Genomic DNA, 25,832 nt, shown 5'->3' on the forward strand with positions numbered 1-25,832 from the left:
TACCATACATGGATTTTAGTCATCGGTTTTCTTAACAGATATCCTGCAAAATGGAAAATGGTACCGTTTTCTTGTCATTTTTTTTTTTTTAGATGTCAGCAACTAAACCATCCTACTGCAGCGGCGCTTGTATCCCAGGAGTTATGGCCCATCCCTGTAATCTGCTTGAATTCGAGAGTTTTGCCGCATTAAATGCCGTTTTAATGTGGAATCCGCTTAGTGGGGGGAAAAAAATCCACTTCTGTTCTTTTAGTTTGCCAGCTGGCCGTGTTTATAAAGCGCTTCTGTACTGCCGACTGCTTCCATTCTCATAAAAAGGGTAAATATAGGCTATCGCTTTGCGGCACCTGTTTTCCCTGACTCAGTAATCGTCTAGCTAACAAAAGCGGTATTCAGATTTCCGACGTTTAAAGGCTGAATAAGAAATTCCATCCGTTGTGGAGATATCATCATAGAACACTGCTGGAAGTAGGATTGTGGGCATGTGAGATGGTTTATACTTGGTGCGGCTGCTGTAATAGAAAAAAAAAAAAAAATCTTTTTTCTGTCTGATGCTGTCTGTCTCCCGTCACTCTCCTGTCTTCTGTCGCCTCGTGTCTTTCCCCTTCCTGTGTGTGTCGTCACCTCCCTGCCACATCTGATATGCGTTTATCCCAACAGATGAGCGAGGATGGCGAGTGTGAGACGACAGAATTGTGGAATATTTTTCCTTACACATAACGCGCAATACTTTCTTTCTCTTTTTCCACCTTTCTTTTTTCTTTGCACTTTTTTTGGTCACATCCTTTCTCTTTCGCTCTATCATATTATGTTTTTGATTTTCTAGTCATATCCTGGCCTCGATTAATGGCTAACGTTCGTTAATCTTACGCAGATACAAGTTACGGCTGAAAAAATGTAGGAAAAACAAATTCTTTTCAACGTATATATATATATATATATATATATATATATATATATATATATATATATATATATATATATATATATATATGAATATATATATATATATATATATATATATATATATATATATATATATATATATATATATATATATATATATATATATATTATGAGGAGGAAGAGACAGGTGACTAAGAAAGAAGTTTGAAAGGTACCTGGGCTTAATTCACCTTCCTTAAGCTGATGTATATTTAGCAAGTCGACTGAAACGCTTTTCCTGATAAGCCATCGCATATATCCACTCAACTTGTTTGATGTAATTGGTACTGGTAGAGCTGGCCATGTTATAGATGTTGCTCGGTTTCTGCATGTGTTTGTAGTGTAATGGAATTGATCAGTCTATCTATCTTTATATATATATATATATATATATATATATATATATATATATATATATATATATATATATATATATATATATAAGTTTGTTGAGTATTCCTGTGAAATTAATTATATGGGAGGGTATTGATTGAGAGGGTGAAGGCATGTACAGAGCATCAGATTGGGGAAGAGCAGTGTGGTTTCAGAAGTGGTAGAGGAAGTGCGGATCAGGTGTTTGCTTTGAAGAATGTATGTGAGAAATACTTAGAAAAGCAAATGGATTTGTATGTAGCTTTTATGGATCTGGAGAAGGCATATGATAAGAATTGATAGAGATGCTCTGTGGAAGGTATTAAGAATATAAGGTGTGAGAGGGAAGTTGTTAGAAGCAGTGAAAAGTTTTTATCGAGGATGTAAGGCATGTGTACGTGTAGGAAGAGAGGAAAGTGATTGGGTCTCAGTGAATGTAGGTTTGCGGCAGGGGTGTGTGATGTCTCCATGGCTGTTTAATTTGTTTATGGATGGGGTTGTTAGGGAGGTGAATGCATGAGTTTTGGAAAGAGGGGCAAGTATGCAGTCTGTTGTGGATGAGAGAGCTTCGAAAGTGAGTCAGTTGTTCGCTGATGATACAGCGCTGGTGGCAGATTCATGTGAGAAACTGCAGAAGCTGGTGACTGGGTTTGGTAAAGTGTGTGAAAGAAGAAAGCTGAGAGTAAATGTGAATAGGAGCAAGGTTATTAGGTATAGTAGGGTTGAGGGACAAGTCATTTGGGAGGTAAATTTGAATGGAGAAAAGCTGGAGGAAGTGAAGTGTTTTAGGTGTCTGGGAGTGGATTTGGGAGCGGATGGAACCATGGAAGCGGAAGGGAATCATAGGGTGGGGGAGAGGGCGAAAGTTTTGGGGGCGTTGAAGAATGTGTGGAAGTCGAGAACATTATTTCGGAAAGCAAAAATGGGTATGTTTAAAGGAATAGTGGTTCCAACAATGTTATGTGGTTACGAGGCGTAGGCTATAGATAAAGTTTTGCGGAGGAGGGTTGATGTGCTGGAACTGAGATGTTTGAGGACAATATATGGTGTGAGATGGTTTGATCGAGTAAGTAATAATAGGGTAAGAGAGATGTGTTGGTAAAAAAAAAAAAAAAGAGTGTTTGAGAGAGCAGAAGAGGGTGTTTTGAAATGGTTTGGTCACATGGAGAGAATGAGTGAGGAAAGATTGACCAAGAGGATATATATGCCAGAGGTGGAGGGACCGAGGAGAAGTGGGAGACCAAATTGGAGTTGCAAAGATGGAGTGAAAAATATTTATATATTTCACTAGCGCTACCTCGCGCGCTTGTGGGGGGAAGAGGTAGTCATTTAATGTGTGGTAGGGTGGCCCGGGAATGAATAAAATCAGCACGCACGAATTATGTACATGTGTATGTATGTATATGTCTGTGTATGCATATATATGTATACATTGAAATATATAGGTATGTATATATGCGTGTGTGGACGTGTATGTATATATATGTGTATGTGGGCGGGTTGGGCCATTCTTTCGTATGTTTCCTTGCGCTACCTCGCTAACGCGGGAGACAGCGACAAAGCATGATGAGTATGTATATATATATGTATATATATATATATATATATATATATATATATATATATATATATATATATATGTATATATGTATATATGTATATATATATATATATATATATATATATATATATATATATATATATATATATATATATATATATCGCTTTCTACGACACGTGTCGTAGAAAGCGACTAGAGGGGACGGGAGCGGGGGGCCGGAAATCCTCCCCTCCTTGTATTAACTTTCTAAAATGGGAAACAGAAGAAGGAGTCACGCGGGGAGTGCTCATCCTCCTCGAAGGCTCAGAGTGGGGTGCCTAAATGTGTGTGGATGTAACCAAGATGTGAAAAAAGGAGAGATAGGTAGTATGTTTGAGGAAAGGAACCTGGATGTTTTGGCTCTGAGTGAAACGAAGCTCAAGGGTAAAGGGGAAGAGTGGTTTGGAAATGTCTGGGGAGTGAAGTCAGGGGTTAGTGAGAGGACAAGAGCAAGGGAAGGAGTAGCAATACTCCTGAAACAGGAGTTGTGGGAGTATGTGATAGAATGTAAGAAAGTAAATTCTCGATTAATATGGGTAAAATTGAAAGTTGATGGAGAGAGGTGGGTGATTATTGGTGCATATGCACCTGGGCATGAGAAGAAAGATCATGAGAGGCAAGTGTTTTGGGAGCAGCTAAATGAGTGTGTTAGCGGTTTTGATGCACGAGACCGGGTTATAGTGATGGGTGATTTGAATGCAAAGGTGAGTAATGTGGCAGTTGAGGGAATAATTGGTATGCATGGGGTGTTCAGTGTTGTAAATGGAAATGGTGAAGAGCTTGTAGATTTATGTGCTGAAAAAGGACTGATGATTGGGAATACCTGGTTTAAAAAGCGAGATATACATAAGTATACTTATGTAAGTAGGAGAGATGGCCAGAGAGCGCTATTGGATTACGTGTTAATTGACAGGCGTGCGAAAGAGAGACTTTTGGATGTCAATGTGCTGAGAGGTGCAACTGGAGGGATGTCTGATCATTATCTTGTGGAGGCTAAGGTGAAGATTAGTATGGGTTTTCAGAAAAGAAGAGTGAATGTTGGGGTGAAGAAGGTGGTGAGAGTAAGTGAGCTTGGGAAGGAGACCTGTGTGAAGAAGTATCAGGAGAGACTGTGTACAGAATGGAAAAAGGTGAGAACAATGGAAGTAAGGGGAGTGGGGGAGGAATGGGATGTATTTAGGGAACCAGTGATGGATTGCGCAAAAGATGCTTGTGGCATGAGAAGAGTGGGAGGTGGGCTGTTTAGAAAGGGTAGTGAGTGGTGGGATGAAGAAGTAAGAGTATTAGTGAAAGAGAAGAGAGAGGCATTTGGACGATTTTTGCAGGGAAAAAATGCAATTGAGTGGGAGAAGTATAAAAGAAAGAGACAGGAGGTCAAGAGAAAGGTGCAAGAGGTGAAAAAAAGGGCAAATGAGAGTTGGGGTGAGAGACTATCAGTAAATTTTAGGGAGAATAAAAAGATGTTCTGGAAGGAGGTAAATAGGGTGCGTAAGACAAGGGAGCAAATGGGAACTTCAGTGAAGGGCGTAAATGGGGAGGTGATAACAAGTAGTGGTGATGTGAGAAGGAGATGGAATGAGTATTTTGAAGGTTTGTTGAATGTGTCTGATGACAGAGTAGCAGATATAGGGTGTTTGGGTCGAGGTGGTGTGCAAAGTGAGAGGGTTAGGGAAAATGATTTGGTAAACAGAGAAGAGGTAGTAAAAGCTTTGCGGAAGATGAAAGCCGGCAAGGCAGCAGGTTTGGATGGTATTGCAGTGGAATTTATTAAAAAAGGGGGTGACTGTATTGTTGACTGGTTGGTAAGGTTATTTAATGTATGTATGACTCATGGTGAGGTGCCTGAGGATTGGCGGAATGCGTGCATAGTGCCATTGTACAAAGGCAAAGGGGATAAGAGTGAGTGCTCAAATTACAGAGGTATAAGTTTGTTGAGTATTCCTGGTAAATTATATGGGAGGGTATTGATTGAAAGGGTGAAGGCATGTACAGAGCATCAGATTGGGGAAGAGCAGTGTGGTTTCAGAAGTGGTAGAGGATGTGTGGATCAGGTGTTTGCTTTGAAGAATGTATGTGAGAAATACTTAGAAAAGCAAATGGATTTGTATGTAGCATTTATGGATCTGGAGAAGGCATATGATAGAGTTGATAGAGATGCTCTGTGGAAGGTATTAAGAATATATGGTGTGGGAGGAAAGTTGTTAGAAGCAGTGAAAAGTTTTTATCGAGGATGTAAGGCATGTGTACGTGTAGGAAGAGAGGAAAGTGATTGGTTCTCAGTGAATGTAGGTTTGCGGCAGGGGTGTGTGATGTCTCCATGGTTGTTTAATTTGTTTATGGATGGGGTTGTTAGGGAGGTAAATGCAAGAGTCTTGGAAAGAGGGGCAAGTATGAAGTCTGTTGGGGATGAGAGAGCTTGGGAAGTGAGTCAGTTGTTGTTCGCTGATGATACAGCGCTGGTGGCGGATTCATGTGAGAAACTGCAGAAGCTGGTGACGGAGTTTGGTAAAGTGTGTGGAAGAAGAAAGTTAAGAGTAAATGTGAATAAGAGCAAGGTTATTAGGTACAGTAGGGTTGAGGGTCAAGTCAATTGGGAGGTGAGTTTGAATGGTGAAAAACTGGAGGAAGTGAAGTGTTTTAGATATCTGGGAGTGGATCTGTCAGCGGATGGAACCATGGAAGCGGAAGTGGATCATAGGGTGGGGGAGGGGGCGAAAATTTTGGGAGCCTTGAAAAATGTGTGGAAGTCGAGAACATTATCCCGGAAAGCAAAAATGGGTATGTTTGAAGGAATAGTAGTTTCAACAATGTTGTATGGTTGCGAGGCGTGGGCTATGGATAGAGTTGTGCGCAGGAGGATAGATGTGCTGGAAATGAGATGTTTGAGGACAATGTGTGGTGTGAGGTGGTTTGATCGAGTAAGTAACGTAAGGGTAAGAGAGATGTGTGGAAATAAAAGAGCGTGGTTGAGAGAGCAGAAGAGGGTGTTTTAAAATGGTTTGGGCACATGGAGAGAATGAGTGAGGAAAGATTGACCAAGAGGATATATGTGTCGGAGGTGGAGGGAACGAGGAGAAGAGGGAGACCAAATTGGAGGTGGAAAGATGGAGTGAAAAAGATTTTGTGTGATCGGGGCCTGAACATGCAGGAGGGTGAAAGGAGGGCAAGGAATAGAGTGAATTGGAGCGATGTGGTATACAGGGGTTGACGTGCTGTCAGTGGATTGAATCAAGGCATGTGAAGCGTCCGGGGTAAACCATGGAAAGCTGTGTAGGTATGTATATTTGTGTGTGTGGACGTGTGTATGTACATGTGTATGGGGGGGGTTGGGCCATTTCTTTCGTCTGTTTCCTTGCGCTACCTCGCAAACGCGGGAGACAGCGAGAAAGTATAAAAAAAAAAAAAAAAAAAAAAAAAATATATATATATTTATATATATATATATATATATATATATATATATATATATATATATATATATATAGGGGATAGGAGAGAAAGAATACTTCCCACGTATTCCCTGCGTGTCGTAGAAGGCGACTAAAAGGGAAGGGAGCGGGGGGCTGGAAATCCTCCCCTCCCTTTTTTTTTAAATTTTCCAAAAGAAGGAACAGAGAAGGGGGCCACATGAGGATATTCTCTCAAAGGCCCAGTCCTCTGTTCTAAATGCTACCTCGCTAATGCGGGAAATGGCGAATAGTATTAAAAAAAAAAAAAAAAAAAAAAAAATATGTATATATATATATATATATATATATATATATATATATATATATATATATATATATATATATATGTATATATGTGCATATATATATATATATATATATATATATATATATATATATATATATATATATATATATATATATTTTATTTTTTGCTTTGTCGCTGTCTTCCGCGTTAGCGAGGTAGCGCAAGGAAACAGACGAAAGAATGGCTCAACCCACTCACATACACATGTATATACATACACGTCCACACACGCAAATATACATACCTATACATTTCAACATATACAAATATATACACACACAGACATATACATATATACACATGTACATAATTCATACTGTCTGCCTATATTCATTCGCATCACCACCCCGCCACACATGAAATAAAAAACCCCTTCCCCCTCATGTGTGCGAGGTAGCGCTAGGAAAAGACAACAAAGGCCACATTCGTTCACACTCAGTCTCTAGCTGTCATGTAATATTGCGCTGAAAACACAGCTCCCTTTCCACATCCAGGCTCCGCAGAACTTTCCATGGTTTACCCCAGACGCTTCACATGCCCTGGTTCAATCCATTGACGGCACGCAGACTCCGATATACCACATCGCTCCAATTCACTCTATTCCTTGCACGCCTTTCACCCTCTTGCAAGTTCAGGCCCCGATCACTCAAAATCTTTTTCACTCCATCTCTCCACCTCCAATTTGGTCTCCCACTTCTCCTCGTTCCCTCCACCTCTTATACATATATCCTCTTGGTCAATCTTTTCTCACTCATTCTCTCCATGTGACCAAACGATTTCAAAACACCCTCCTCTGCTCTCTCAACCACACTCTTTTTATTACAAACACATTTCTCTTACCCTATTATTACTTACTCGATCAAACCATCTCACACCACATATTGTCCTCAAACATCTCATTTCCAGCACATCAACCCTCCTCCGCACAACTCTATCTAAAGCCCACGCCTCGCAACCGTATAACATTGTTGGAACCACTATTCCTTCAAACATACCCATTTTTGCTTTCCGAGATAATGTTCTCGACTTCCACATATTCTTCAACGCTCCCAGAACTTTCGCCCTCTCCCCCACCCTATAATTCACTTCCGCTTCCATGGTTCCATCCGCTCCCAAATCCACTCCCAGATATCTAAAACACTTAGCTTCCTACAGTTTTTCTCCATATAGACTTACCTCCCAAATGACTTGTCCCTCAACCCTACTGTACCTAATAACCTTGCTCTTATTCACATTTGCTCTCAGCTTTTTTCTTTCATACGCTTTACCAAACTCAGTAACCAGTTTCTGCAGTTTCTCACCTGAATCACCCACCAGCGCTGTATCATCAGCGAACAACTGACTCACTTCCCAAGTCCAAGACTGCATACTTGCCCCTCTCCAAAACTCTTGCATTCACCTCCCTAACAATCCCATCCAGAAGCAAATTATCAACCATGTAGGCATCACGCACCCCTGCTGCCAACCGCCATTTACTGGGTACCAATCACTTTCCTCTCTTCCTATTCGTACACATGCCTTACATCCTCGAAAAAACTTTTCATTGTATTTAGCCACTTTCCTCTCACCCAATATACTCTTAATATCTTCCACAGAACATCTCTTTCAACTCCATCGTATGCCTTCTCCAGATCCATAAATGCTACATAAAAATCCATACCTTTTTCTAAGAATTTATCACATACATTCTTTAAAGCAAACACCTGATCCACACATCCTCTACCACTTCTGAAACCACACTGCGTTTCCCTAATCTGGTGCTCTGTACATGCCATCACCCTCTTAATTAATACCCTCCCAAATAATTTTCCAGGAGTACTCAACCTTTTTAATTTGAACACTCACCGTTATCCTCTTTGCCTTTGTACAATGGCACTATGCATGCATTCCGCCAAGTCTCAGGCACTTCACCATGAGCCATACATATACTGAATATCCTCACCAACCGGTCATCAACGCAGTCTCCCTTATTTTTAATATATTCCACTACAATATTATCCAAACCCGCCGCCTTGCTAGCTTTCATCTTCCGCAAAGCTTTCACTACCTTTTCTCTGCTTACCAACCATTCTCCCTGACCCTCTCACCTCGCACACCACCTCGACCAAAACCCCCTATATCTGCCACTCTGTCATCTACCACATTCAACAAACCTTCAAAATACTCACTCCAACTCCTTCTCACATCACCACTGCTTGTTATTACCTCCCCATTAGCCCTGTTCACCGATGTTCCCATTTGTTCTTTTATCTTACGCATTTTGTTATCTTCGAAAACATCTTTTTATTCTCCCTGAAATTTAATATTACTCTCTCAACCCATATCTCATTTGCCCTCTCTTTCACCTCTTGCACCTTTCTCTTGACCTCCTACCTCTTTATTTTATACATCTTCCTGTCATTTGCACTAATTCCCTGCAGAAATTGTCCAAATGCCTCTCTCCTCTTTCACCAATAATCTTACTTCTTCATCTTACTACTCACTACCCTTTCTAATCTGCACACTTCCCACGCATCTCATGCCACAAGCATCTTTTGCGCAAGCCACCACTGCTTCCCTAAATACATCCCATTCCTCTCTCACTCCCCTTACGTCCTTTGTTTTCGCCTTTTTCCATTCTGTACTCAGGCTCTCCTGATACTTCCTCACACAAGTCTCCTTCCCAAGCTCACTTGCTCTCACCACTTTCTTCACCCCAAAATTTTCTCTTCTTTTCTGAAAACCTCCACAAATCTTCACCTTCGCCTCTATAAGATAATGATCAGACATCCCTCCAGTTGCACCTCTCAGCACATTAACATCCAAAAGTCTCTCTTTCACACACCTATCAGTTAACATAATCCAATAACGCTCTCTGGTCATCTCTCCTACTTACATACGTATACTTGTGTATATCTTTCTTTTTAAACCAAGTATTCCCAATCACCAGTTCTTTTTCAGCACACAAATATACAAGCTCTTAACCATTTCCATTTACAACATTAAACACCCCATGTACACCAATTATTCCCTCAACTGCCACATTACTCACCTTTCATTCAAATCCCCCATCACTATAACCCGGTCCCTGAGGATAGGGGAGAAAGAATACTTCCCACGCATTCCCCGCGTGTCGTAGAAGGCCAGTAAAGGGGACGGGAGCAGGGGGCTAGAAACCCTCCCCTCCTTGCATTTTAACTTTCTAAAAGGGGAAATAGAAGAAGGAGCCACGCGGGGAGTGCTCATCCTCCTCGAAGGCTCAGACTGGGGTGTCTAATTGTGTATGGATGTAACCGAGATGAGAAAAAAAGAGAGATAGGTAGTATGTTTGAGGAAAGGAGCCTGGATGTTTTGGCTCTGTGTGGAACGAAGCTCAAAGGTAAAAGGGAAGAGTGGTTTGGGAATGTTTTGGGTGTAAACTCAGGGGTTGGTGAGAGGACAAGAGCAAAGGAAGGAGTAACACCACTCCTGAAACAGGAGTTGTGGGAGTATGTGATAGAGTGTAGGAAAGTAAACTCTAGATTGATATGGGTAAAACTGAAAGTGAATGGAGAGAGGTGGGTGATTATTGGTGCATATGAACCTGGGCATGAGAAGAAAGACCATGTGGCAAGTGTTTTGGGAACAGCTGAGTGAGTGCGTTAGCAGTTTTGATATATATATATATATATATATATATATATATATATATATATATATATATATATATATATATATATATATATATATATATGTGTGTGTGTGTGTGTGTGTGTGTGTGTGTGTGTGTGTGTGTGTATGTGTGTATATGGGTAAAACTGAAAGTGGATGGAAAGGTATGGGTGTTTATTGGTGCATATGCACCTGGGCATGAGAAGAAAGATCATAAGAGGTAAGTGTTTTGGGAGCAGCTGAGTGACTGTGTTAGTAGTTTTGATGCACAAGACCGGGTTATAGTGATGGGTGCTTTGTATGCAAAGGTGAGTAATGTGGCAGTTGCGGGAATAATTGGTGTACATGGGGTGTTCAGTGTTGTAAATGGAAATGGTGAGGAGCTTGTAGATTTATATGCTGAAAAAGGACTGGTGATTGGGAATACCTGGTTTAAAAAGAGAGATATACATAAGTATGCGAATCTAAGTAGGAGAGATGGCCAGAGAGCGTTATTGGATTACGTGTTAATTGACAGGCACACGAAAGAGAGACTTTTGGATGTTACTGTGCTTAAAGATGCAACTGGAGAGATGTCTGATCATTATCTTGTGGAGGCGAAGTTGAAGAGATGTAGAGGCTTTTAAAAAAGAAGAGAGAATGTTGGTATAAAGAGAGTGGTGAGAGTAAGTGAGTTGGGAAGGAGAGTTGTGTGAGGAAGTGTCACGAGAGATTGAGTACAGAATGGAAAAAGGTGAGAACAAAGGAGGTAAGGGGAGTGGGGGAGGAATGGGATGTATTTTGGGAAGCAGTGATGGCTTGCGCAAAAGCTGCTTGTGGGTTGAGAAGCATGGGAGGTGGGCAGATTAGAAAGGGTAGTGAGTGGTTCAATGAAGAGGCAAGATTATAAGTGAAAGAGAAGAGAGAGGCATTTGGAAAAGTATTGCAGGGAAATAGTGCAAATGATTAGGAGATGTATAAAAGAAAGAGGCAGGAGGTTAAGAGAAGGGTGCAAGAGGTGAAAAAGAGGGCAAATGAGAGTGGGTGTGGGAAAGTATCATTAAATTTTAGGGAGAATTGAAAGATGTTTTGGAAGGAGGAAAATAAAGTGCGTAAGACACGGGAACATATTGGAACATTAGTGAAGGGGGCTAATGGGGAAGTGATAACAAGTAGTGGTGATGTGAGAAGGAGATGGAGTGAGTATTTTGAAGGTTTGTTGAGTGTGTTTGATGATAAGAGTGGCAGATATATGGTGTTTTGGTCGAGATGGTGTGCAAAGTGAGAGGGTTAGGGAAAATGATTTGGTAAACAGAGAAGAGACAGTAAAAGCTTTGCGGATGATGAGAGCCTACAAGGCTGTTGGTTTGGATGGTATTGCAGGGGAATTCATTAAAAAAGTGGTGACTGTGTTGTTGACTGGATGGTAAGGTTATTCACTGTATGTATGACTCATCGTTAGGTGCCTGAGGATTGGCGGAATGCTTGCATAGTGCCATTGTACAAAGGCAAAGGGGATAAGAGTGAGTGCTCAAATTACAGAGGTATAAGTTTGTTGAGTATTCCTGGGAAATTATATGGGAGGGTATTGATTGAGAGGGGAAAGGAATGTACAGAGCATCATACTTGGGAAGAGCATTGGGGTTTTCAGAAGTGGTAGAGGTGTGGATCAGGTGTTTGCTTTGAAGAATGTATGTAAGAAATACTTAGAAAAGCAAATGGATTTGTATGTAGCATTTATGGATCTGGAGGAGGCATATGATAGAGTTGATAGAGATGCTCTGTGGAAGTTATTAAGAATATTTGGTGTAGTAAGCAAGTTGTTAGAAGCAGTGAAAAGTTTTTAACGAGGATGTAAGTCATGTGTACGAGTAGGAAGAGAAGAAAGTGATTCGTTATCAGTGAATGTCGGTTTGCGGTAGGAATGCGTGATGTCTCCATGGTTGTTTAATTTGTTTATGGATGGGGTTGTTAGGGAGGTGAATGCACGAGTTTTTGAGAGAGGAGCAAGTATGAAGTCTGTTGTGGATGAGAGAGCATGGAAAGTGAGTCAGTTGTTGTTCGTTGATGATAGAGCGCTGGTGGCTAATTCGGGTGAGAAATTGCAGAAGCTGGTGACTGAGTTTTGTAAAGTGTGTGAAAGAAGAAAGCTGAGAGTAAATGTTAAAAAGTGCCAGGTTATTAGGTACAGTAGGGTTGAGGGATAAGTCAATTGGGAGGTATGTTTGATGGAGAAAAACTGGAGGAAGTGAAGTGTTTTAGATATCTGGGAGTAGATTTGGCAGCGGATGGAACCATGGAAGCGGAAGAGGGTCATAGGGTGGGGGAGGGGGCGAAAGTTGTGGGAGCGTTGAAAAATGTGTGGAAGATGAGAACGTTCCCTCGGGAAGTAGAAATGGGTATGTTTGTAGGAATTGTGGTTCCGACAATGTTAATTGGTTGCGAGGCGTGGGCTATGGATAGAGTTGTGCGGAGGAGGGTGGATGTGCTTGAAATGAGATGTTTGAGGACAGTGTGTGGTGTGAGGTGGTTTGATCGAGTAAGTAATGAAAGGGTGAGAGAGATGTGTGGTAATAAAGAAGAGTGTGGTTGAAAGAGCAGGAAAGGGTGTTTTGAAATGGTTTGGTCACATGGAGAGAATGAGTGAGGAAAGATTGACAAAACGGATATATGTGTCAGAGGTGGAGAGAACGAGTAGAAGGGGAGATTTTGAGTGATTGGGGCCTGAACATGCAGGAGTCGTTTACCGGGTATACCGATGTGCTTTACCGGGGTTGACGTGCTGTGAATGGATTGAACCATGGCATGTGAAGCGTCTGGGGTAAACCATGGAAAGTTTTGTGGGGGCTTGGATGTGAAAGAGAGCTGTGGTTTCAGTGCATTATTACATGACAGCTAGAGACTGAATGTGAACGAATGTGGCCTTTGTTGTCTTTTTCTAGGGCTATCTCGTGCATATGCGTGGGGAGGGGGTTGTCATTTCATGTGTGGCGGAGTGGCAACAGGAATGAATAAGGGCAGCAAGTATGAATTATGTACATGTGTATATATTCATATGTCTGTGTGTGTATATATATGCATACGTTGAGATGTATAGGTATGTATATGTGCGTGTGTGGACGTGTATGTACATTCATGTGTATGTGGGAGTGTTGGGACATTGTTTCGTATGATTCCTTGCGCTACCTCGCTAACGCTGGAGACATCGACAAAGTATAATAAATAGATATATATGTTGAGGGAATAATTGGTATGCATGGGGTGTTCAGTGTTGTAAATGGAAATGGTGAAGAGCTTGTAGATTTATGTGCTGAAAAAGGACTGATGATCGGGAATACCTGGTTTAAAAAGCGAGATATACATAAGTATACTTATGTAAGTAGGAGAGATGGCCAGAGAGCGTTATTGGATTACGTGTTAATGGACAGGCGTGCGAAAGAGAGACTTTTGGATGTCAATGTGCTGAGAGGTGCAACTGGAGGGATGTCTGATCATTATCTTGTGGAGGCTAAGGTGAAGATTAGTATGGGTTTTCAGAAAAGAAGAGTGAATGTTGGGGTGAAGAAGGTGGTGAGAGTAAGTGAGCTTGGGAAGGAGACCTGTGTGAAGAAGTATCAGGAGAGACTGTGTACAGAATGGAAAAAGGTGAGAACAATGGAAGTAAGGGGAGTGGGGGAGGAATGGGATGTATTTAGGGAATCAGTGATGGATTGCGCAGAAGATGCTTGTGGCATGAGAAGAGTGGGAGGTGGGCTGTTTAGAAAGGGTAGTGAGTGGTGGGATGAAGAAGTAAGAGTATTAGTGAAAGAGAAGAGAGAGGCATTTGGACGATTTTTGCAGGGAAAAAATGCAATTGAGTGGGAGAAGTATAAAAGAAAGAGACAGGAGGTCAAGAGAAAGGTGCAAGAGGTGAAAAAAAGGGCAAATGAGAGTTGGGGTGAGAGACTATCAGTAAATTTTAGGGAAAATAAAAAGATGTTCTGGAAGGAGGTAAATAGGGTGCGTAAGACAAGGGAGCAAATGGGAACTTCAGTGAAGGGCGTAAATGGGGAGGTGATAACAAGTAGTGGTGATGTGAGAAGGAGATGGAATGAGTATTTTGAAGGTTTGTTGAATGTGGCTGATGACAGAGTGGCAGATATAGGGTGTTTGGGTCGAGGTGGTGTGCAAAGTGAGAGGGTTAGGGAAAATGATTTGGTAAACAGAGAAGAGGTAGTAAAAGCTTTGCGGAAGATGAAAGCCGGCAAGGCAGCAGGTTTGGATGGTATTGCAGTGGAATTTATTAAAAAAGGGGGTGACTGTATTGTTGACTGGTTGGTAAGGTTATTTAATGTATGTATGACTCATGGTGAGGTGCCTGAGGATTGGCGGAATGCTTGCATAGTGCCATTGTACAAAGGCAAAGGGGATAAGAGTGAGTGCTCAAATTACAGAGGTATAAGTTTGTTGAGTATTCCTGGTAAATTATATGGGAGGGTATTGATTGAGAGGGTGAAGGCATGTACAGAGCATCAGATTGGGGAAGAGCAGTGTGGTTTCAGAAGTGGTAGAGGATGTGTGGATCAGGTGTTTGCTTTGAAGAATGTATGTGAGAAATACTTAGAAAAGCAAATGGATTTGTATGTAGCATTTATGGATCTGGAGAAGGCATATGATAGAGTTGATAGAGATGCTCTGTGGAAGGTATTGAGAATATATGGTGTGGGAGGCAAGTTGTTAGAAGCAGTGAAAAGTTTTTATCGAGGATGTAAGGCATGTGTACGGGTAGGAAGAGAGGAAAGTGATTGGTTCTCAGTGAATGTAGGTTTGCGGCAGGGGTGTGTGATGTCTCCCTGGTTGTTTAATTTGTTTATGGATGGGGTTGTTAGGGAGGTAAATGCAAGAGTTTTGGAAAGAGGGGCAAGTATGAAGTCTGTTGGGGATGAGAGAGCTTGGGAAGTGAGTCAGTTGTTGTTCGCTGATGATACAGCGCTGGTGGCGGATTCATGTGAGAAACTGCAGAAGCTGGTGACGGAGTTTGGTAAAGTGTGTGGAAGAAGAAAGTTAAGAGTAAATGTCAATAAGAGCAAGGTTATTAGGTACAGTAGGGTTGAGGGTCAAGTCAATTGGGAGGTGAGTTTGAATGGTGAGAGGCTGGAGGAAGTGAAGTGTTTTAGATATCTGGGAGTGGATCTGTCAGCGGATGGAACCATGGAAGCGGAAGTGGATCATAGGGTGGGGGAGGGGGCGAAAATTTTGGGAGCCTTGAAAAATGTGTGGAAGTCGAGAACATTATCCCGGAAAGCAAAAATGGGTATGTTTGAAGGAATAGTAGTTCCAACAATGTTGTATGGTTGCGAGGCGTGGGCTATGGATAGAGTTGTGCGTAGGAGGATGGATGTGCTGGAAATGAGATGTTTGAGGACAATGTGTGGTGTGAGGTGGTTTGATCAAGTAAGTAACGTAAGGGTGAGAGAGATGTGTGGAAATAAAAAGAGCGTGGTTGAGAGAGCAGAAGAGGGTGTTTTGAAATGGTTTGGGCACATGGAGAGAATGAGTGAGGAAAGATTGACCAAGAGGATATATGTGTCGGAGGTGGAGGGAACGAGGAGAAGAGGGAGACCAAATTGGAGGTGGAAAGATGGAGTGAAAAAGATTTTGTGTGATCGGGGCCTGAACATGCAGGAGGGTGAAAGGAGGGCAAGGAATAGAGTGAATTGGAGCGATGTGGTATACAGGGGTTGACGTGCTGTCAGTGGATTGAATCAAGGCATGTGAAGCGTCTGGGGTAAACCATGGAAAGCTGTGTAGGTATGTATATTTGCGTGTGTGGACGTGTGTATGTACATGTGTATGGGGGGGGTTGGGCCATTTCTTTCGTCTGTTTCCTTGCGCTACCTCGCAAACGCGGGAGACAGCGACAAAGTATAAAAAAAAAAAAAAAAAAAAAAAAAAAATGTATATGTGTGTGTGTGTGTGTGTGTGTGTGTGTGTGTGTGTGTGTGTGTGTGTGTGTGTGTGTGTGTGTATACCTTTTTGTTCACGGGAAAATGAAACCAAGATAGGTTCCTAAGTGTACTTTTTTGTAATGATCACATCATCAGGGGATATGCAAGAAAGAAATGTGACATTCAGTTGGTATATAATGGTCACTTCGTAGTATATGAACTCATATTTTTTTCTTGTATCTCCCTTGATGATATGATCATTACAAGAAAGTGCACTTGGGAACTTATCGTTTGTCATTTCCCCGTAGACAAAAAGGAATATAATTGATCGCGCTTTCAAGTGTGATAATTTCCAATATATATATATATATATATATATATATATATATATATATATATATATATATATATATATATATATATATATATATATATGGAGAAAAACTGGAGGAAGTGAAGTGTTTTAGATATCTGGGAGTGGATCTGGCAGCGGATGGAACCATGGAAGCGGAAGTGGATCATAGGGTGGGGGAGGGGGGCGAAAATCCTGGGGGCCTTGAAGAATGTGTGGAAGTCGAGAACATTATCTCGGAAAGCAAAAATGGGTATGTTTGAAGGAATAGTGGTTCCAACAATTTTGTATGGTTGCGAGGCGTGGGCTATGGATAGAGTTGTGCGCAGGAGGATGGATGTGCTGGAAATGAGATGTTTGAGGACAATGTGTGGTGTGAGGTGGTTTGATCGAGTGAGTAACGTAAGGGTAAGAGAGATGTGTGGAAATAAAAAGAGCGTGGTTGAGAGAGCAGAAGAGGGTGTTTTGAAGTGGTTTGGGCACATGGAGAGGATGAGTGAGGAAAGATTGACCAAGAGGATATATGTGTCGGAGGTGGAGGGAACAAGGAGAAGAGGGAGACCAACTTGGAGGTGGAAAGATGGAGTGAAAAAGATTTTGTGTGATCGGGGCCTGAACTTGCAGGAGGGTGAAAGGAGGGCAAGGAATAGAGTGAATTGGAGCAATGTGGTATACCGGGGTTGACGTGCTGTCAGTGGATTGAATCAAGACATGTGAAGCGTCTGGGGTAAACCATGGAAAGCTGTGTAGGTATGTATATTTGCGTGTGTGGACGTATGTATATACATGTGTATGGGGGGGGGTTGGGCCATTTCTTTCGTCTGTTTCCTTGCGCTACCTCGCAAACGCGGGAGACAGCGACAAAGTATAAAAGAAAAGAAAGAATATATATATATATATATATATATATATATATATATATATATATATATATATATATATATATATATATATTTATATATATATATATATATATATGTATGTATATATACGTATACATACACACTCCCACACACACAGACACACACACACACACACACACACACACACACACGAGAAGTACAATAGGAAGCCGCAGGAGGCCAAGGGGATTCCCCAGGGGCAGAAAAAGAAGGCAAATGAGAGTTGGGGTGAGGGAATATGAACAAACATGTGGCAGAATGAAAAAAAAAATATTTTGGAAGTAGGTTATTAGTGTGAGGAGAACGTGAGAACAAGTGGGAACATTGGTGAAAGGCGCATATGAGGAAGTGGTAAGATGCTGTAATGAGGTGAAGAGGTGATGGCGTGAGTAATTTGGAGAACTGTTGAATGTGGTCGATGGTAGGGTGGCAAGATGGGGAATGTTTTGGGCTTGGAGGTATGAGAGAGTCATGACAAGTGGTTTGGTGGAAGACAAGAGGTGGACGAAGTTTGCAAAGTGGTTGGAGTGGATGGGATTGCAGTTGAATTATCAAAGAAAGGGAGGATTGTGTAGTTGTTTGGTCACTTTGATATTCAGTGCGTGTATGGCTCATGGTGAGTTGCCTGTGCATTGACGAACTGTCTGCACAGTATCAATGTATAGAGGGAAGGTGGACAAAAATGAAGGTATATTTCACAGACGTATGTTTGAGTGTATTTGGTAAGGTGTATGGAAGACGTGATTAAGACGGTGTTGGCAGGTGCAGAGCTTCAGACTGGAGAGGAACTTTGTGGCTTCAGGAGTGGTAGAGGATGTGTGGATCAGGTGTTTGCTTTGACGTACGTGTGGCAAGAAGTACGTAGAGAAACACATGGCGTTTAGTAGGAGTATTAGTAGCAACTGTAGGCTTGTATGAAGGTATACGTCGTTGGTTTTGTGTGTAATTGTGTGGATGGTTGAGGGGTGCAGTGTTTATCCTCACCTCCGACCAGTTCCCCCACCGCTTACATTACTCAGTCAGCTATGCTTGTGTGCAAATATTTGTACCTGTTAGTCAGTCCTGTTTGTCAGTGGGAAAAATATACGTTTCTACTGTCCCTCTCCGGGTACAGAATCCAGCTGTGTATTGCGGTGAGGCAATGATACCCAGAGCACTTTTAATATGTAGTTATATATTCAAATGCGTTCTATTATATATAGAATCAAAGGCAATACTTAGTTGCAATCGATTCCCAATTACCCTCGGCTGCGTGAGCGTTGAGCAGGTCATTTACGCTAGGACTTTTCCAGCGTCTGGAAATGTACAGTGATATGTGGTGGTGACGTGTGATGGGTGGAGGTTATGTGTGGTGGTGACGTGTGATGGGTGGAGGTGGTGTGTGGTGGTGACGTGTGATGGGTGGAGGTGGTTTGTGGTGGTGACGTGTGATGGGTGGAGGTGGTGTGTGGTGGTGACGTGTGATGGTTGGAGGTGGTGTGTGGTGGTGACGTGTGATGGGTGGAGGTGGTGTGTGGTGGTGACGTGTGATGGATGGAGGTGGTGTGTGGTGGTGACGTGCGATGGGTAGAGGTGGTTTGTGGTGGTGACGTGCGATGGGTGGAGGTGGTGTGTGGTGGTGAAGTGTGATGGGTGGAGCTGGTGTGTGGTGGTGACGTGTGATGGGTGGAGGTGGTGTGTGATGTGTTATGGCATGTTAGCATGTCTGGTGAGCTGTGATGGTGTGTGGAGGTGTGGTATGATGTGCATTGGTGTGTGCTCTTGTGTGATGAGTGTGTGGTAGCATGTGGTGGATTTTAGTTATGTGGGGGTTTGTTGTGTTGGTGGTGTGTACAGTGTGTGCTGTTGTGTAATGGTATTCAGCGGTGTGTCGTGGTGTGCCACATTAGACTCTGGGATCGATACCCAACCTTTCTTGGTACCACCTTCCTCCTAACACGGACACTCCACAATGGCCTGGCGTCTGCTCCACTCTGATTCACTTTCTTTTATTTTTTTCTTTTTTCAAAGTTCACCAGGTTCGATTCCCGTCATTTATCAACAGCTTCAGAATACCGATGACACGTGTGAAGGAAATGAGGACTGTTCTAAAGCTTGGGGGATTTGAGAAAAACGAAGAACTGAAATCGTTCTCAAACTGAGTACCCGAGACATACAAAATAAATGCCAGTTTTGACTTACAATCTGCGGATTGTGTTCTGTTGTATTTCCTCCTGTTAATCTCATTCATACAATTGTACCAGTGGAGGACACGTTTCCCACTCGTTAACCGGACATTGGCAAAATTAACTTTACACAGTTCTCCACAAGACGAGACGCCTTCTGGAGCAAAAGGAAAAAAAAAAAAACAAGCGGGGGGGGGAGTATGAAAGAAAAATAATAAAGGCCACCCCAGGTGTTTGTAGACCAGATTTTCTCGAAGTTAGGAAGGTAGAAGCGACAGCATTGGGCCAATAGTTAGAGGGGTTGGAACCGTCTCTGTTTTTTTTAGAGAAGAATTTGGCGGGTAAAGATCAGAGTTTCTTAGCTCAGGGGTGCACTTCTTTCGGACTCGAGAGGGAATCTATCACTTAAGGCCATATGCTTAGCCCGCTTAGTGCTGGAAGAGAGTACGGGGAAGACCTTACGCAAAGAAGATATAGGTAGGTACAGTTGAGAGACATGGGAGAGAAGGACGAAGAGCAGAATCATCCATAGTTAATTAAAAGGGAAGAAAAAGAAGCCAACAGAGCGGCTTTATCAGTAGGAGCGTAATCACAGATTGACTAGATCGGAGGAAAGGATCAATCACAAAAGTTATTGGAGACGCTTTTGGTTAAGGGACTTGAAAGATCTTTAGTACAAGTCAAATAAGCGTATTTTCCTGTTGAAATGGGTTTGACTCTAGGTGGAATGGCAGTCCAGTGATTCCGAACACAAAATGAAAGCAGAGTGAGTCTCAGGGGATGGGAGGAGTTTCATGTTTCAGTATCTTCTGTCCCCGATACGATTGAGACTGAAGGTGAATGGATGTGGCGCTATCTCGCTGACTCAGGAAACGACGATCAAGTATAATGTATAATGAGTTTGAATGGAGAAAAACTGGAGGAAGTGAAGTGTTTTAGATATCTGGGAGTGGATCTGGCAGCGGATGGAACCATGGAAGCGGAGGTGGATCATAGGGTGGGGGAGGGGGCGAAAATTCTGGGGGCCTTGAAGAATGTGTGGAAGTCGAGAACATTATCTCGGAAAGCAAAAATGGGTATGTTTGAAGGAATAGTGGTTCCAACAATGTTGTATGGTTGCGAGGCGTGGGCTATGGATAGAGTTGTGCGCAGGAGGATGGATGTGCTGGAAATGAGATGTTTGAGGACAATGTGTGGTGTGAGGTGGTTTGATCGAGTGAGTAACGTAAGGGTAAGAGAGATGTGTGGAAATAAAAAGAGCGTGGTTGAGAGAGCAGAAGAGGGTGTTTTGAAGTGGTTTGGGCACATGGAGAGAATGAGTGAGGAAAGATTGACCAAGAGGATATATGTGTCGGAGGTGGAGGGAACGAGGAGAAGAGGGAGACCAAATTGGAGGTGGAAGGATGGAGTGAAAAAGATTTTGTGTGATCGGGGCCTGAACATGCAGGAGGGTGAGAGGAGGGCGAGGAATAGAGTGAATTGGAGCGATGTGGTATACCGGGGTTGACGTGCTGTCAGTGGATTGAATCAAGGCATGTGAAGCGTCTGGGGTAAACCATGGAAAGCTGTGTAGGTATGTATATTTGCGTGTGTGGACGTATGTATATACATGTGTATGGGGGGGGGGGTTGGGCCATTTCTTTCGTCTGTTTCCTTGCGCTACCTCGCAAACGCGGGAGACAGCGACAAAGTAAAAAAAAAAAAAAAGAAAAAAAAAAAAATATATATATACATATATATATATATATATATTTATATATATATATATATATATCTATATATATTATATTTATATATATATATATATATTATATCAGGTGTTTGCTTCGAAGAATGTTTTGTGAAAAATACTTAGAAAAGCAAATGGATTTGTATGTAGCATTTATGGATCTGGAGAAGGCATATGATAGAGTTGATAGAGATGTTCTGTGGAAGGTATTAAGAATATACGGTGTGGGAGGCAAGTTGTTAGAAGCAGTGAAAAGTTTTTATCGAGGATGTAAGCATGTGTACGTGTAGGAAGAGAGGAAAGTGATTGGTTCTCAGTGAATGTAGGTTTGCGGCAGGGGTGTTGTGATGTCTCCATGGTTGTTTAATTTGTTTATGGATGGGGTTGTTAGGGAGGTGATGCAAGAGTTTTGGAAAGAGGGGCAAGTATGAAGTCTGTTGGGGATGAGAGAGCTTGGGAAGTGAGTCAGTTGTTGTTCGCTGATGATACAGCGCTGGTGGCTGATTCATGTGAGAAACTGCAGAAGCTGGTGACTGAGTTTGGTAAAGTGTGTGAAAGAAGAAAGTTAAGAGTAAATGTGAATAAGAGCAAGGTTATTAGGTACAGTAGGGTTGAGGGGTCAAGTCAATTGGGAGGTAAGTTTGAATGGAGAAAAAACTGGAGGAAGTAAAGTGTTTTAGATATCTGGGAGTGGATCTGGCAGCAAATGGAACCATGGAAGCGGAAGTGGATCATAGGGTGGGGGAGGGGGCGAAAATCCTGGGAGCCTTGAAGAATGTGTGGAAGTCGAGAACATTATCTCGGAAAGCAAAAATGGGTATGTTTGAGGGAATAGTGGTTCCAACAATGTTGTATGGTTGCGAGGCGTGGGCTATGGATAGAGTTGTGCGCAGGAGGATGGATGTGCTGGAAATGAGATGTTTGAGGACAATGTGTGGTGTGAGGTGGTTTGATCGAGTAAGTAACGTAAGGGTAAGAGAGATGTGTGGAAATAAAAAGAGCGTGGTTGAGAGAGCAGAAGAGGGTGTTTTGAATGGTTTGGGCACATGGAGAGAATGAGTGAGGAAAGATTGACCAAGAGGATATATGTGTCGGAGGGTGGAGGGAACGAGGAGAAGTGGGAGACCAAATTGGAGGTGGAAAGATGGAGTGAAAAAGATTTTGTGTGATCGGGGCCTGAATATGCAAGAGGGTGAAAGGAGGGCAAGGAATAGAGTGACTTGGATCGATGTGGTATCCCGGGGTTGACGTGCTGTCAGTGGATTGAATCAGGGCATGTGAAGCGTCTGGGGTAAACCATGGAAAGCTGTGTAGGTATGTATATTTGTGTGTGTGGACGTATGTATATACATGTGTATCTGGGTGGGTTGGGCTATTTTTCGTCTGTTTCCTTGCGCTACCTCGCAAACGCGGGAGACAGCGACAAAGCAAAAAAAAAAAAAAAATATTATATATATTTATATATATATATATATATATATATATATATTTATTTTTATATTTATTTATTATACTTTGTCGCTGTATGTGCGTATGTATGTGTATGTGTGTGTATGTGTATATGTATATATATATGTATATTATCCTGGGGATAGGGTTGAAAGAATACTTCCCACGTATTCCTCGCGTGTCGTAGAAAGCGACTAGAGGGGACGGGAGCGGGGGCCAGAATCCCCCCCTCCTTGTATTACTTTCTAAAATGGGAAACAGAAGAAGGAGTCACGCGGGAAGTGCTCATCCTCCTCGAAGGCTCAGAGTGGGGTGCCTAAATGTGTGTGGATGTAACCAAGATGTGAAAAAAGGAGAGATAGGTAGTATGTTTGAGGAAAGGAACCTGGATGTTTTGGCTATGAGTGAAACGAAGCTCAAGGGTAAAGGGGAAGAGTGGTTTGGGAATGTCTGGGGAGTAAAGTCAGGGGTTAGTGAGAGGACAAGAGCAAGGGAAGGAGTAGCAATACTCCTGAAACAGGAGTTGTGGGAGTATGTGTAGAATGTAAGAAAGTAAATTCTCGATTAATATGGGTTTAAAACTGAAAGTTGATGGAGAAGAGGTGGGTGATTATTGGTGCATATGCACCTGGGATGAGAAGAAAGATCATGAGAGGCAAGTGTTTTGGGAGCAGTGAATGAGTGTGTTAGTGGTTTTGATGCACGAGACCGGGTTATAGTGATGGGTGATTTGAATGCAAAGGTGAGTAATGTGGCAGTTGAGGGAATAATTGGTATACATGGGGTGTTCAGTGTTGTAAATGGAAATGGTGAGAGAGCTTGTAGATTTATGTATGAAAAAGGACTGATGATTGGGAATACCTGGTTTAAAAAGCGAGATATACATAAGTATACTTATGTAAGTAGGAGAGATGGCAAGAGAGCGTTATTGGATTACGTGTTAATTGACAGGCGTGCGAAAGAGAGACTTTTGGATGTTAATGTGCTGAGAGGTGCAACTGGAGGGATGTCTGATCATTATTCTTGTGGAGGCTAAGGTGAAGATTTGTATGGGTTTTCAGAAAAGAAGAGTGAATGTTGGGGTGAAGAGGGTGGTGAGAGTAAGTGAGCTTGGGAAGGAGACCTGTGTGAGGAAGTACCCGGAGAGACTGAGTACAGATGGAAATATATATATATATATATATATATATATATATATATATTATATATATATATATATATATATATATATATATATGTATATATGTACTCAGTAACTTGGACAAGGTGGACTCCCATGAAAAGAGAAGTGCTCTCATGGCACTGTGATCTTTCGTCAATTAACAACGTTACGGCCTCGACACAGGTGGCTCTTCACTTGCGGTATAACCTCCAGCAGATGGAGGTCGATGCTACTGGTCTACTCCTGCGTGAGGTCACACCGCGAAGGTTGCATCTTCGTCACGAGGGAAAAAAAAAGTCATCTCGTTGAGGAATTTCTCACGTCAATAGAGTTCATGGTTTCCCTGGTACTTAATGTAACAAGTTCAGAGGTACACGACCCCTTCATGAGGGATCTTGGGATTGTAGGATTAATCATGATTCTACCATTAACTTAAAAAATATAGAAAATAGGTTTATATACAATCATACACACTCATAGAGAGAAGACTAATGATGCAGAAGTGTCACATAGACATCAAAGTGAATATGATAGTACAGAGGATGAAGATATTTTTTTTTACTTTTTCATTTTATACCACTATTTCGAAAAAAAAAATTGTATGTCCACTGAATACCAGCGTTGGTCGTACCTTTGCCTATAGAGCAGAAGTGGCCATAGTGAGCATTCCCCAGTCAGCTATTTACAGGGGAGTAATAAATCTATTTAAACATTTCGATTAAGATCTTACATGAAACTTAATGAGACTGAACTGTCTTCTCAAGTTCGTCTGAAATATTTCGTAGTAGTGTTACTGATCTGTTATGCATGACGTTAACTGAGAGCTTTGATGAATGTCATCTTATAATAAGTTAACGTATTTTTCGTGACATAGAGAGACAACGACTTTAATACAGTCTCTGTTGTACACTCGTTATTATTTACAGTCTGTTTTACAGTGTAATAATAGTCCTGTTTTCTGTTCGTCATAATTACAGTTAATATTGTTTTTCAAGAGATGATTCAAGTGATGGAGAATTGTATGTTTTACTAACAGATTAAGGTTAGTGTCCTGTGGTAACTTGTCCCGTGGCTACGTTTTCTATACCAATTCCGTACTTTCTTCTTTAGTTTTCCTTTTTTTTTTTTTTTAGACTAAATCATTGTTTTGGGTCTCAAAGTATGACGGTCTAATATACCATCTTCAATGGGTTTCTTATTTTTCAGAAAAAAATAAATGTGTTCTTTAAATGTTTTATGAATTTTTGTTTGTTTATGTATTTGTGTGTATGTGACTCCTATTTGTGTTACGGGAAGGGAGTTTTACTATAGTATTGCCCTGTCTCTTAACCTAGTATATATGTGCCATGATTTTAGTGTGTGTGTGTGTGTGTGTGTGATTACGTATTGTGATTACTGTTTATGTGTTACGGGGAGAGGGTTTTACGCTCGAGTTGACCTGCATATACCATGTCTTTTCTCCAATGTATGTATGCCAAACACACACCCAAGTTTAATTAAGCCAGGCTCCAGGTGTGTGTGTGTGTGTGTGTGTGTGTGTGTGTGTGTGTGTGTGTGTGTGTGTGTGTATGTATGTATGTGTGCGTGTGTAATAGTAGTAGTAGTAGTAGTAATAGTAACTGGTATGGCATGGGTGAAGATATGCTCCAGTTGTAGCTGTTCAAGATGAATAAAAAATTAAGAATTATAGAAGAAAAAAACACAAATTATATATTGTTAAAAACTGAGAGACGAGGAAATGAAGAAAATTTCTCAACTTTGCTGTGGGAAGAGTTTATCCAGTCGATCATAAGTCGTTCCCCGTGGAATCTTTTTAAGTCCATGCGTACGTAATGCAGGTATGTCCAAGAACCACTTAAGTCAG

This window comes from Panulirus ornatus, chromosome 15, assembly GCF_036320965.1.
Source record: "Panulirus ornatus isolate Po-2019 chromosome 15, ASM3632096v1, whole genome shotgun sequence".
Lineage (NCBI taxonomy): Eukaryota > Metazoa > Arthropoda > Malacostraca > Decapoda > Palinuridae > Panulirus > Panulirus ornatus.